We start from the raw sequence: 9,934 nt of genomic DNA, 5'->3' as shown, positions 1-9,934 counted from the left end.
AAAATACATTTTCAATATATAACCAAAAGTATAAACACATGATCAATAAAATGATACAACAAAATACAAAATGTCATTTTGATCATGTATATCAAAATATCTTTCTTCCTTCCATCTTTCATACATATGACCTCGGCTCCAATCAACGTCCTGGCTCGTCGCTCTTATCTGCATCACATGAATAACTGAAATGAGTATAAAACTCAGCAAGTGGAACTCTTACATAGCAATGAATACATATCATAATCTGTAAAACATGGCTTTGAAAACATTAAATACCATCAACTCTGAAACATGAATAACATAGCATAATATAACAATAAGATGGTATTTCTCTTTTCTCTGTTGGATTGATTTCTATATAGTAACTCTGTCTTTGTACCTATATCCCATCGATATACATCGATAACTCTGAGGGATATAAGACTATGGTCGTTGATCAACTAATTGCATGCAATCTCTGACTATGTATCTATCAATCCAATAAAACATTTGAACTCTCTCTTTGGCATTAAAACAAACACTTTGATGACTCTATTTTCTTTTGTATTCCCTTTTTCATAATTGAGACAAAAATGCCTATAATATACAACAAAGTGTATTAATACATAGCATGAATCAAATGGAAGGGAATAACATGTTAAAACCATTGACACACAATACATATATTATCATGTGAGCACATGGAAATGAATTCCACTTACAACACTTGGAACCTTGAATCTACTCTCTTGGTACACAACCTACAACAATAAACCATAAACTTCACCATAAACATTTCAAAAATAATAAACTCATACCATAAACTTCATAAAGCTAACACACTCCAAATACCCAAGACTTCTCCTAACACCATAAACCAAGAAATAATCAAAGCCACAAGCTTACCTTAGCTCCTTGAACTCAAAATAACCTTGTTCTCTCTTCAATAATCCAACAAGAAGCTTGAATCTAAGAAATAAAAGAAATAAAATGGAACCCTAGCTTCCCTTGAGCTGAAGAAATCGAGAATGAGAAGAGAAATGAGGGAAAAGTGAACCAACTCATGTATTTAAGCACTTAAATCCAAAAACACGACTTTACTGTTCACGGACTGCGGGTGCGCTATCCCTTGCACCGCGGGTGCGCTATGCCTTCGGCACCTCATCCAAAAATCTGAAACAGTAGACCGCGGGTGCGCTGCATTTTGGAGTGCGGGTGCACTCTGGTCACCGCGGGTGCACTGAACAATAGAGTGCGGGTGCACTTTGGTTACTCTGCGCACAGCTTCTCCAAAGATCGCCTCCGAAATGCCTCTTCCCTTCATCATTTGGAAAAATGGTAAACTACAAAGTTGTAGATCTATGTCTTTTCTTGAACCTTTCCAAATATCAGATCATTTGGAGGTCTGAGTAAAACTTTAAGATAAATCTCTCAACATGTGTCACTGGAGGAACGTCGAAACACACGACACATTTCGGGGCACTTTTGGCTTACCTTTCACAATGATTTGAACAAAACTCAAAATAAGAAAGTTACACCTCTATGTCTTATCTAACCACTCCAATTGGCTTAACATACGAATTACCATGAATTAAATCGCAACGATGCTACAAAAACTACACAACAACTATAAACAACAATACTATAAACCATAAATCACAACTCTTAACATCAAAACTATACATAAACTTAACCAAATAGTCCATAAGCATACAAAATCTTAAACCGTACCGTTCACCATTCTTGGATATTACAATAATGCTCCTAAAATGATAAGGGCCGAAATTTTGGTGAATGGAGGCCAAAACATAAAACGCTCTTTCGAGAGTCAATTTGGCACATCGCACCGAAATTTCTCGTACGCCCTCAAAAATGATCCGAATCACAAACGGCCAAAAACATGCCCTTCTCAAATGAGGCACTGTCTAGCCCAAGGCCATAGGCTAAAAGCCAACCAAGAACTCGAACAAGCCACAGAATCGAAGCAACAAGTTGCTGTCCAGAAATTCCAGCAACCGCACTAGTGCTTACATTGCTTCGTTTGCGAGACTATTGGCCATTGGGGCTTGAACCACCAACCAGAACCTCTTCCCAACATCCTAAGGTGTGGCTTGAACCATGGCTAAGGGCCCTAGGCCAAACACAATCCAATCCAACACCTAGGACAACACCAAGCTTCAACCGAGAACACAAAAATCTGTACGGTGACGTTTCTGAAATTTTGATTTATTGCTATCATGCATCATACCGGTGGCCATATGGTTGACCATGGCTTGATCTAGACATCATGGGGTATGGCGTGAACCAGGGCTAAGGGCCAGAGGCCAACCAAGGTCCACTCCAAACCACCAAAACCGAAATGACATATGCAGATTTCAAACAAGGGTCAAAGGGGGCTGTTCTTGTCTTTTATTTGAAAACCGATTCCATTGTAGAACAAGCTTCAAAAGGATGACTTGATCACGTCTTAGACATGATTAGGAGAGGTCCTAACCATGGCTATAGCCTTTAGGCCAGCCAAGATCAGATCCATCAATTTTTGACATCAATCAAGAAAATCGAATGCACTTGGGACATATTTGGGAAGTTGCTGTCATTTCGATTTCCAGCAAACATGGGGGCTGAACTAATGGACCAACGTAGTCCTAATCCATCCTAGAACATTTCTAGATGTAGCCTTCGGAGCCTGGAATCGAACCATCCACCTGTACTCACAAAAACAAGCAAACCGTGAAGCATGAAAGAAGAACAAAATTCTGCACTTCATTTCCGAAAATTGTATGAAAAGATTTCGGTTTTTGAGCTTAAATAAATCATGATTATGATGTTTCAAAATACTACTATGGCTTGATTGAAGAGTTAAAAAAAGGAACATATACATGCCTGGTTTCGTTTTGAAAAGAAACGATCGAAACGCACGACGCGGCGCGGAGATGGAGCGTTTCTTTTCTTGCTTGCTACTCGATTATTTTTCTTTAAGAGCTCTTGGTTTTCCTCACTAAACCCACGAAAATGCTCTGAAATTCTCTCAATATTTTGGTGATGGGGGAGGGGAAATGGTTAGGAGAGTGAGGGAGATCAAATAATAAAGGGATACAAAGGTATGACCATGTCTCTCTCTTTTTAAATTTTGAATTGCTTGATATCAAATGATTTGTTGGAGAGGGAAATGGATGGGGTGGCCGATTTTACATGCTAGACTAGGTTAGGATATTGATCTAATATTAATTAATTAAGGGTGATTAATAAATTAAAAGATTATCATGCTAATGGATGACAAGGAAAGGGTCAAAGGTGAGTTGGCATAGAATTGTTGTCTCACTAAGGGGTGGCCGAAATTTATCAAATAAATGGAGGGAAAATATTGTTTAGCTAGTGTATTATTAAACCTTAAGAGCCTTACCTATCCTTTAATTAATTTAGTGAATTGACACCTCAATTAAGGAACCTAAATGAACCAATTTCCTACTTACCTCAAGTTGCTTAAATAATTCCTTAAACCTTCTTTTAACTTAAATCAACTTATTTGCTAGCTAAAATAAATTCTAGGAATGATTTCTAAATCTTAAATTTTATCTCAAAACTCCAACTCCAGTCCTACCTCACTGAATTAAGTGAAAAGATAAAAATTAAACTACTATGTAAAATAATTAAATTTAAATACTCATGCAATAAAAAAAATCATTTTAATTTAAAATACTAGAATTATGCATGGCTTATACGTAGTCTAATTTACCGGTTCTACATTACTCGTTGTCGAATCAAACTTGCCTCAGATCTCTTTGCCCTATTCAAGGCGTCAGCAAAATGATGGGGTCGTTCCATATTTACCAATGCAAATATCTCAGGATTCAATCCATTGATGAACTGATCAGCTACAGCTTCATCATTCACAACTATGTAGGGAGCAAAACGTAATAAAGTATAGAATTTAGCAACATATTCTTCCATGTTCAGTTGACCCTGTTTCAAATTTTCAAACTCTGCCTTCTTGTCCTCTCGGTACGAAACTGGGAAAAACCTTAGATATAATTCAGCTCTGAAGATTTTCCACGTAATCACCGTACCACGCTGTTCTAAGGCTTCCTTAGTTGCGATCCACCAACTCTTTGCGACCTCTTGTAATTGGTGCCCAATCAGTTTAACTCTCCGTTCATCTGGGTAATCAAGTGAAACAAACAATATTTCTATATCATCTAGCCAATTTTCACAATCATCAGACGTCTCAGTACCATTCAGAATCGGCGGTTGGAATGACTGAAACCTCATCAACTGTGTTTCCATCAGAGTTTCTGACACATCCAACTGTTTAGTCACAATACTACCTCGTTCTGGAATTCTTCGAGGAGGTATATCTGATTACCAAAAGAATTAGTAACTACATACAACAAACCTGTTTCAGTCCTCCTCTGATCATCTTACTGCTGATCAAGAATCAGTTCTGATTCATACTAAATAATACACATTACCAAATCAAATCAGATAATCAGGTAAACATGTATTTCAAAGCAGTAAAACATAATGCCATGCTAGCATATAAAAACAGGAAAGAACACTCAATCTACCCCGCTCATTTTCTTCTATCTCAATCTACAGAACCTACAGTTCTAGACCTACTGCTCTGTTCTAGTTCAATCTCAGGAACCTACTGCTCTGATACCACCTGTTGTGGGGACCCGGACGCTAATTCATTTCTTAATCGTCTTTGGAATAATTGTATCAATTAAGATAAACATGGTCTAAAATTTTTTTAAAAAAAATACAAATGCGGAAACGTACTGTAAATCACTCTGAGATACATATTAAACACAAACATATAAGTCTTGTACTGTCTACAATAAATCAACTAGGTTCAACTACATATCAGTGCTGAATCCTAATCTACTTCTGAGCCCGGATCTCCACGCTAATCTTGAATCTCTCCGCTTCTTCATGACCCTGATCCTGTCCCACCCGTTGTCATGCACACATACAAACACAACAACAGCCGGATAACTCCCGTGAGAATTATATTCCCAGTATAAATCAAGTATACATGCATTTCATATAACAGAAATAAAAGCATGAAACAGATATTCATAACATGTATCACCATCAGAAACCTGAATCAATATCAAACTATAAATCATACTCTGAACATGTATCACAATTAGGAACATGAATCAGTATCAACCAATAAAACACACTCTGTGACTCTTAGACAGACTCGACTCATTCCTAATATAGGGATCCCGATCTGAATAAGAACTTAACACCCACCTACTCTCTCGATCGCTGTAGTGGTAAGTCCTCATTCACGGACTTTGGCCCTCTCTATATCGAATTTTGGCGATAGGAGTCGCTCCTCTCCTAAATACCATCGATACAACCAACCGTCCGGTGTCTTGGCATCTCCGCCAATGACTAGGAATATCCGCCCTGGCATGTCCTGCCACTTACTAGGCAAATCCTGCCAAAGACTCGTCACAACACATGCTAGACAATAAATCAATAGCCTAAGAATAACAGTCTCATTAATTGCAAATATCAATGCAATAAAATAAAGTATGTGATTTAGGGAAACTCAAGTCAAATCTAACTCGAGTTGTGCAATCCCGAATCAACATTGATTTATACCTTTGTCTTCTCGGTGTGATGAACTCGAAGTCTCTAATTCAAATCTGTCCATACTCCATCTGGTAATGACAATACCGAATAGACACAATATCAATATACAACTCAATTCAAATCAATACTCGATAAAATCATAACTAAATCAAATTCTGTTTCAACGGCATAATTGCACAATCTCAATATACCCAGCAAACAATTCAACAGATATCAATTCCCACAATTCATAGTCAATAATAGTACAAATCTGATATCAAATCTCAATCACATCTATTCAACTCAACCCCGATCTGTTCTGATCAATACTCAAATCAAAACATAACCTGATCAATGTCAACTATACAACGATACAATCTCACTCAATAGCGCATCTGATTAGTATCAATCTACTGATGTTTCGACGGCATAACAATACAATCTCAATAACCCCGTCAATCTCAACATCACAGGTATAATAACATGGCTCATAATCAATATCAGTACAAATCATAGTCTCAACAATAACCGATCATAATCTAAAATATGTACAATCTCGATCATATTAGTTCTGAAAATCATAACAATTGCATAAAGAGTCTGTTCTTCGATCTGACTCCGATTATACGATGTCTACCATGTCAAGAAAACTATATATCAATTATATCTGATTCTGGCAATGTCATAATTTCAAATCGTATCAAAAACGTAAGAAACTTACGTCCAGTTGAAGTTCTCGTCGATAGGAACTCAGTACTGAAGTCAGAGTCCAATTCGAACGGTCGGATCTTTCGTAAATCACAAATCTAAGAGATAAAAGCCGTAAGGATTTCTACCAAACTTTCCTCGATTCTTGCTTCCTTTTGAGGGAAATGAAGGCTTGACACATATATATACTCTGCATGTTAAGGACCAAATGGCTTCATCATGGTGCAACAAGTCTCGCGCATATGCGCGTCCCACTCCGGCGCATATGCGCGAGACATTCTGTCTCGGCGCCTAGCTTCTCAGCAACTCACGCATATGCGCGCCCTCACTCCGCACATATGCGCGAGAATCTCTGTTCTCGCACAAAGTTTGCTCCAACGCTCGCGCATATGCGCGCCCCTGAGCCGCGCATGTGCGCCTAAATCTCTGTCTCGGAACTTTGGCAATCTACCAGCTCGCGCATATGCACGTCCCTCATCCGCGCATGTGCGCAACATTCTCTGGACTCGGCACTTCTGGCATTCTCCCTCTCGCGCATATGCGCGTCCTGTCTCCCGCATATGCGTGAGATTTTCTGTCTCGCGGCTGCTGCTCCGTGCATGTGCGCGTACTTCTCTGCCCGTCCACTCATGTGCATGCATTACTAATCAAATTCATTCTAATGCACTTTAATTCCCGATATCTTCATTAATCACAACTCTGCCAATTCATTCAGGATTAAGTACAGTGATATAATCTCGGGCATTACACTTGTGATGATAAATTTTACCGAAACGGCGATACCGAAGCGGAAACGAAGCGAGGGTTGATCTGGGACGATCGTGCAACGATTTTCTTGCAACAAAACTCACGAAAAATTGCTGGAGAAATAAAAGGAGAGGGGCGGCTGCTGAAGGTTCTTAGAACCCTAAAATTTTTGCTCTCAAAATAAAAACTGAAGAATGAAAGTGAATGTGTATTTGTGTGTTGGCGTGTAAGTGTGTGTACGTGTGTTAGGTGTGTGTAAAAGTGTGAGTTTAGTGGTTAATTAGGGGAATTAAATGAATTAATTAATAATTTAAAAATGTTAAATAAAAGTTAATCAACACTAACTTTTACAAATCTCCTAATTAAAAATAATATTGACAATGACTAAACTATAAAAGTTTTAAAATCATAAAATCACTAAACAAATAATTTAGGATTTAAAAATGTTTAAACTAAGTAAATTATTTAAAATACCCCAAACACCACTTAAAATAAAATACAGCAATAAAATTTTGCCAAAAATCGTCACCGGTCTTTTCCTCGATCCCGCATCTAATAATCGCCTGGAACATGAAACTAGAAAAACATTTTAACGTGCATCATATAACATAAGTAATTTAAAATAATGCATTTAAATAAATCATGCATGGTAAAAATCAATTAATCAAATGATTTAACAATTAAATAAATGAATGGTTATACGTGTACAGAATATGGGCACTACACAAATGGTCCGATGAACCTCGGACTAAGCTTTCCCTTCTTTTCGAATCTCATGACACCCTTAATCGGTGCTATCTTCACGAAAACATGGTCGCCAACAACAAACTCAAGATCTCTCCTCCTCCGATCGGCATAACTCTTCTGTCGACTCTGAGCAGTCCTCATCCTATCACGGATTACGACTACTAGATCAGTAGTCTGCTGAACGATCTCTGAACCTAACTCCGATCTCTCGCCTACTTCATCCCAATGAATAGGCGATCTACACTTCCTTCCGTACAGTGCTTCATAAGGAGCCATACCTATGGATGACTGAAAGCTGTTGTTATAGGTAAACTCCACTAATGGCAACTTCGATTCCCAGCTCACTGAGAAATCGATGACACAAGCACGGAGAAGATCCTCCAAGATCTGAATAACTCTCTCTGATTGACCGTCTGTCTGAGGGTGAAAAGCTGTGCTAAACAACAACTTCGTACCCATCGCTGAATGCAGACTCTTCCAAAATAAGGAAGTGAATCTCGGATCTCTGTCAGAAACAATAGAGATTGGGATACCTTGCAATCGGACTATCTCACGGATATATAACTCGGCATACTGAATCATGGAGAAAGTCATCTTAATAGGCAAGAAATGCGCAGACTTGGTAAGACAATCAACAATCACCCATATAGCATTCGAACCTCTAGCTGACTTCGATAAACCAACCACGAAATCCATGTTAACGTTCTCCCACTTCCACTCGGGAATGGGAAGTGGCTTGAGTAAGCCGGCTGGTCTCTGATGTTCAGCTTTCACGAGCTGACAAGTCAAACACTCGGATACAAATCTCCGGATCTCTCTCTTCATACCGGGCAACCAATATAACATCTGCAAATCTTTGTACATCTTCGTACTCCCATGATGAATAGAGCACGGGGACATAAGGGCCTCAACTAATATGTCTGTTCGAATAGAATCTTTGATAGGAACCCACATCCTGTCTCGATAACGAACAATGCCATCACTCAATGTGTACAAAACACTGTCCTTCGCTTCATCTCTCTGCCTACACTTCGCCAACTGCTCATCAGATGACTGACCGCTGCGAATACGATCTAATAAAGAAGACTGAATCATCAAGGTAGATAGACGGGGAACTCTACCTCGAGTATAAATCTCTAGATCAAACCTCTGAATCTCACTCTGAAGAGGTCTCTGAACTGTCAAATGAGCCATCACTGCGACTTTCCGGCTCAAAGCATCCGCTACTACATTAGCTTTACCAGGATGGTAGCTAATGTCACAGTCATAATCCTTGACTAACTCCAACCAACGCCTCTGACGCATATTCAACTCTTTCAGCGTAAAGAAGTACTTGAGGCTCTTGTGGTCGGTAAAAATCTGACACTTCTCTCCATATAGATAATGCCTCCAAATCTTCAAGGCAAAAACTACAGCAGCTAACTCAAGATCATGAGTAGGGTATTTCTTCTCGTGGATCTTCAACTGACGAGAAGCATACGCTATTACTTTCCCATGCTGCATCAACACTGCGCCTAGACTGAGTTTCGAAGCATCGGTATACAATACAAAATCTCCGGGCCCAGAAGGCATGGACAAGATCGGCGCTGAAATAAGAGCTTGCTTCAAAGAATCGAAGCTCTTCTGGCACTCATCGCTCCACACGTACTTAGCATTCTTCTTAGTCAATGACGTGAGTGGAACTGCGATAGAGGAGAAACCCTGAATAAACTTTCGATAGTATCCTGCTAGACCAAGGAAACTACGGATCTCTGATGCACTCTGCGGCACCTCCCAATCTCTGACTGTCGCAACCTTCACTGGGTCTTCCTCAATGCCACTGCTAGTTATGATGTTGTAATGCCCGAGATTTTATCCTGTTAATCTGAGCCGATTTATTGATTCATTGATATGATTATAGATAGAGCACGTCGAATTTGGATTGGAGTTATTGAGTTGTAATTATGTGCAAAGATTTTGGGTGAGATGTCCAGAGAAGTGGGCGCATATGCGCCGAGAAGGGGAAAAATATGCGCGAGATGTCCAGAGAAGTGGGCGCATATGCGCCGAGAAGGGGCGCGCATATGCGCTAACAGATAAAATTGTTAAGTGCCGAGACAGTAGGTCTCGCGTATATGCGCCGGTTGAGGTCGCGCATATGCGAGAGACGTGCAGACTAAAGAAT

At 39.3% G+C, this 9,934-nt stretch overlaps 1 pseudogene; it reads right to left on the bottom strand.

Moving 5' to 3' along the window:
* LOC140963931 (uncharacterized) overlaps positions 1 to 8,865 on the bottom strand; it is a 34,043-nt pseudogene extending 25,178 nt beyond the window's left edge.
* Positions 8,866 to 9,934: the final 1,069 nt, after the last annotated feature.

The sequence above is a fragment of the Primulina huaijiensis genome, chromosome 18 (genome assembly GCF_012295235.1).
Source record: "Primulina huaijiensis isolate GDHJ02 chromosome 18, ASM1229523v2, whole genome shotgun sequence".
NCBI lineage: Eukaryota > Viridiplantae > Streptophyta > Magnoliopsida > Lamiales > Gesneriaceae > Primulina > Primulina huaijiensis.
Note: the sequence above shows the minus strand (reverse complement) of the source record. Positions and strands in the feature narration are given on the sequence as shown.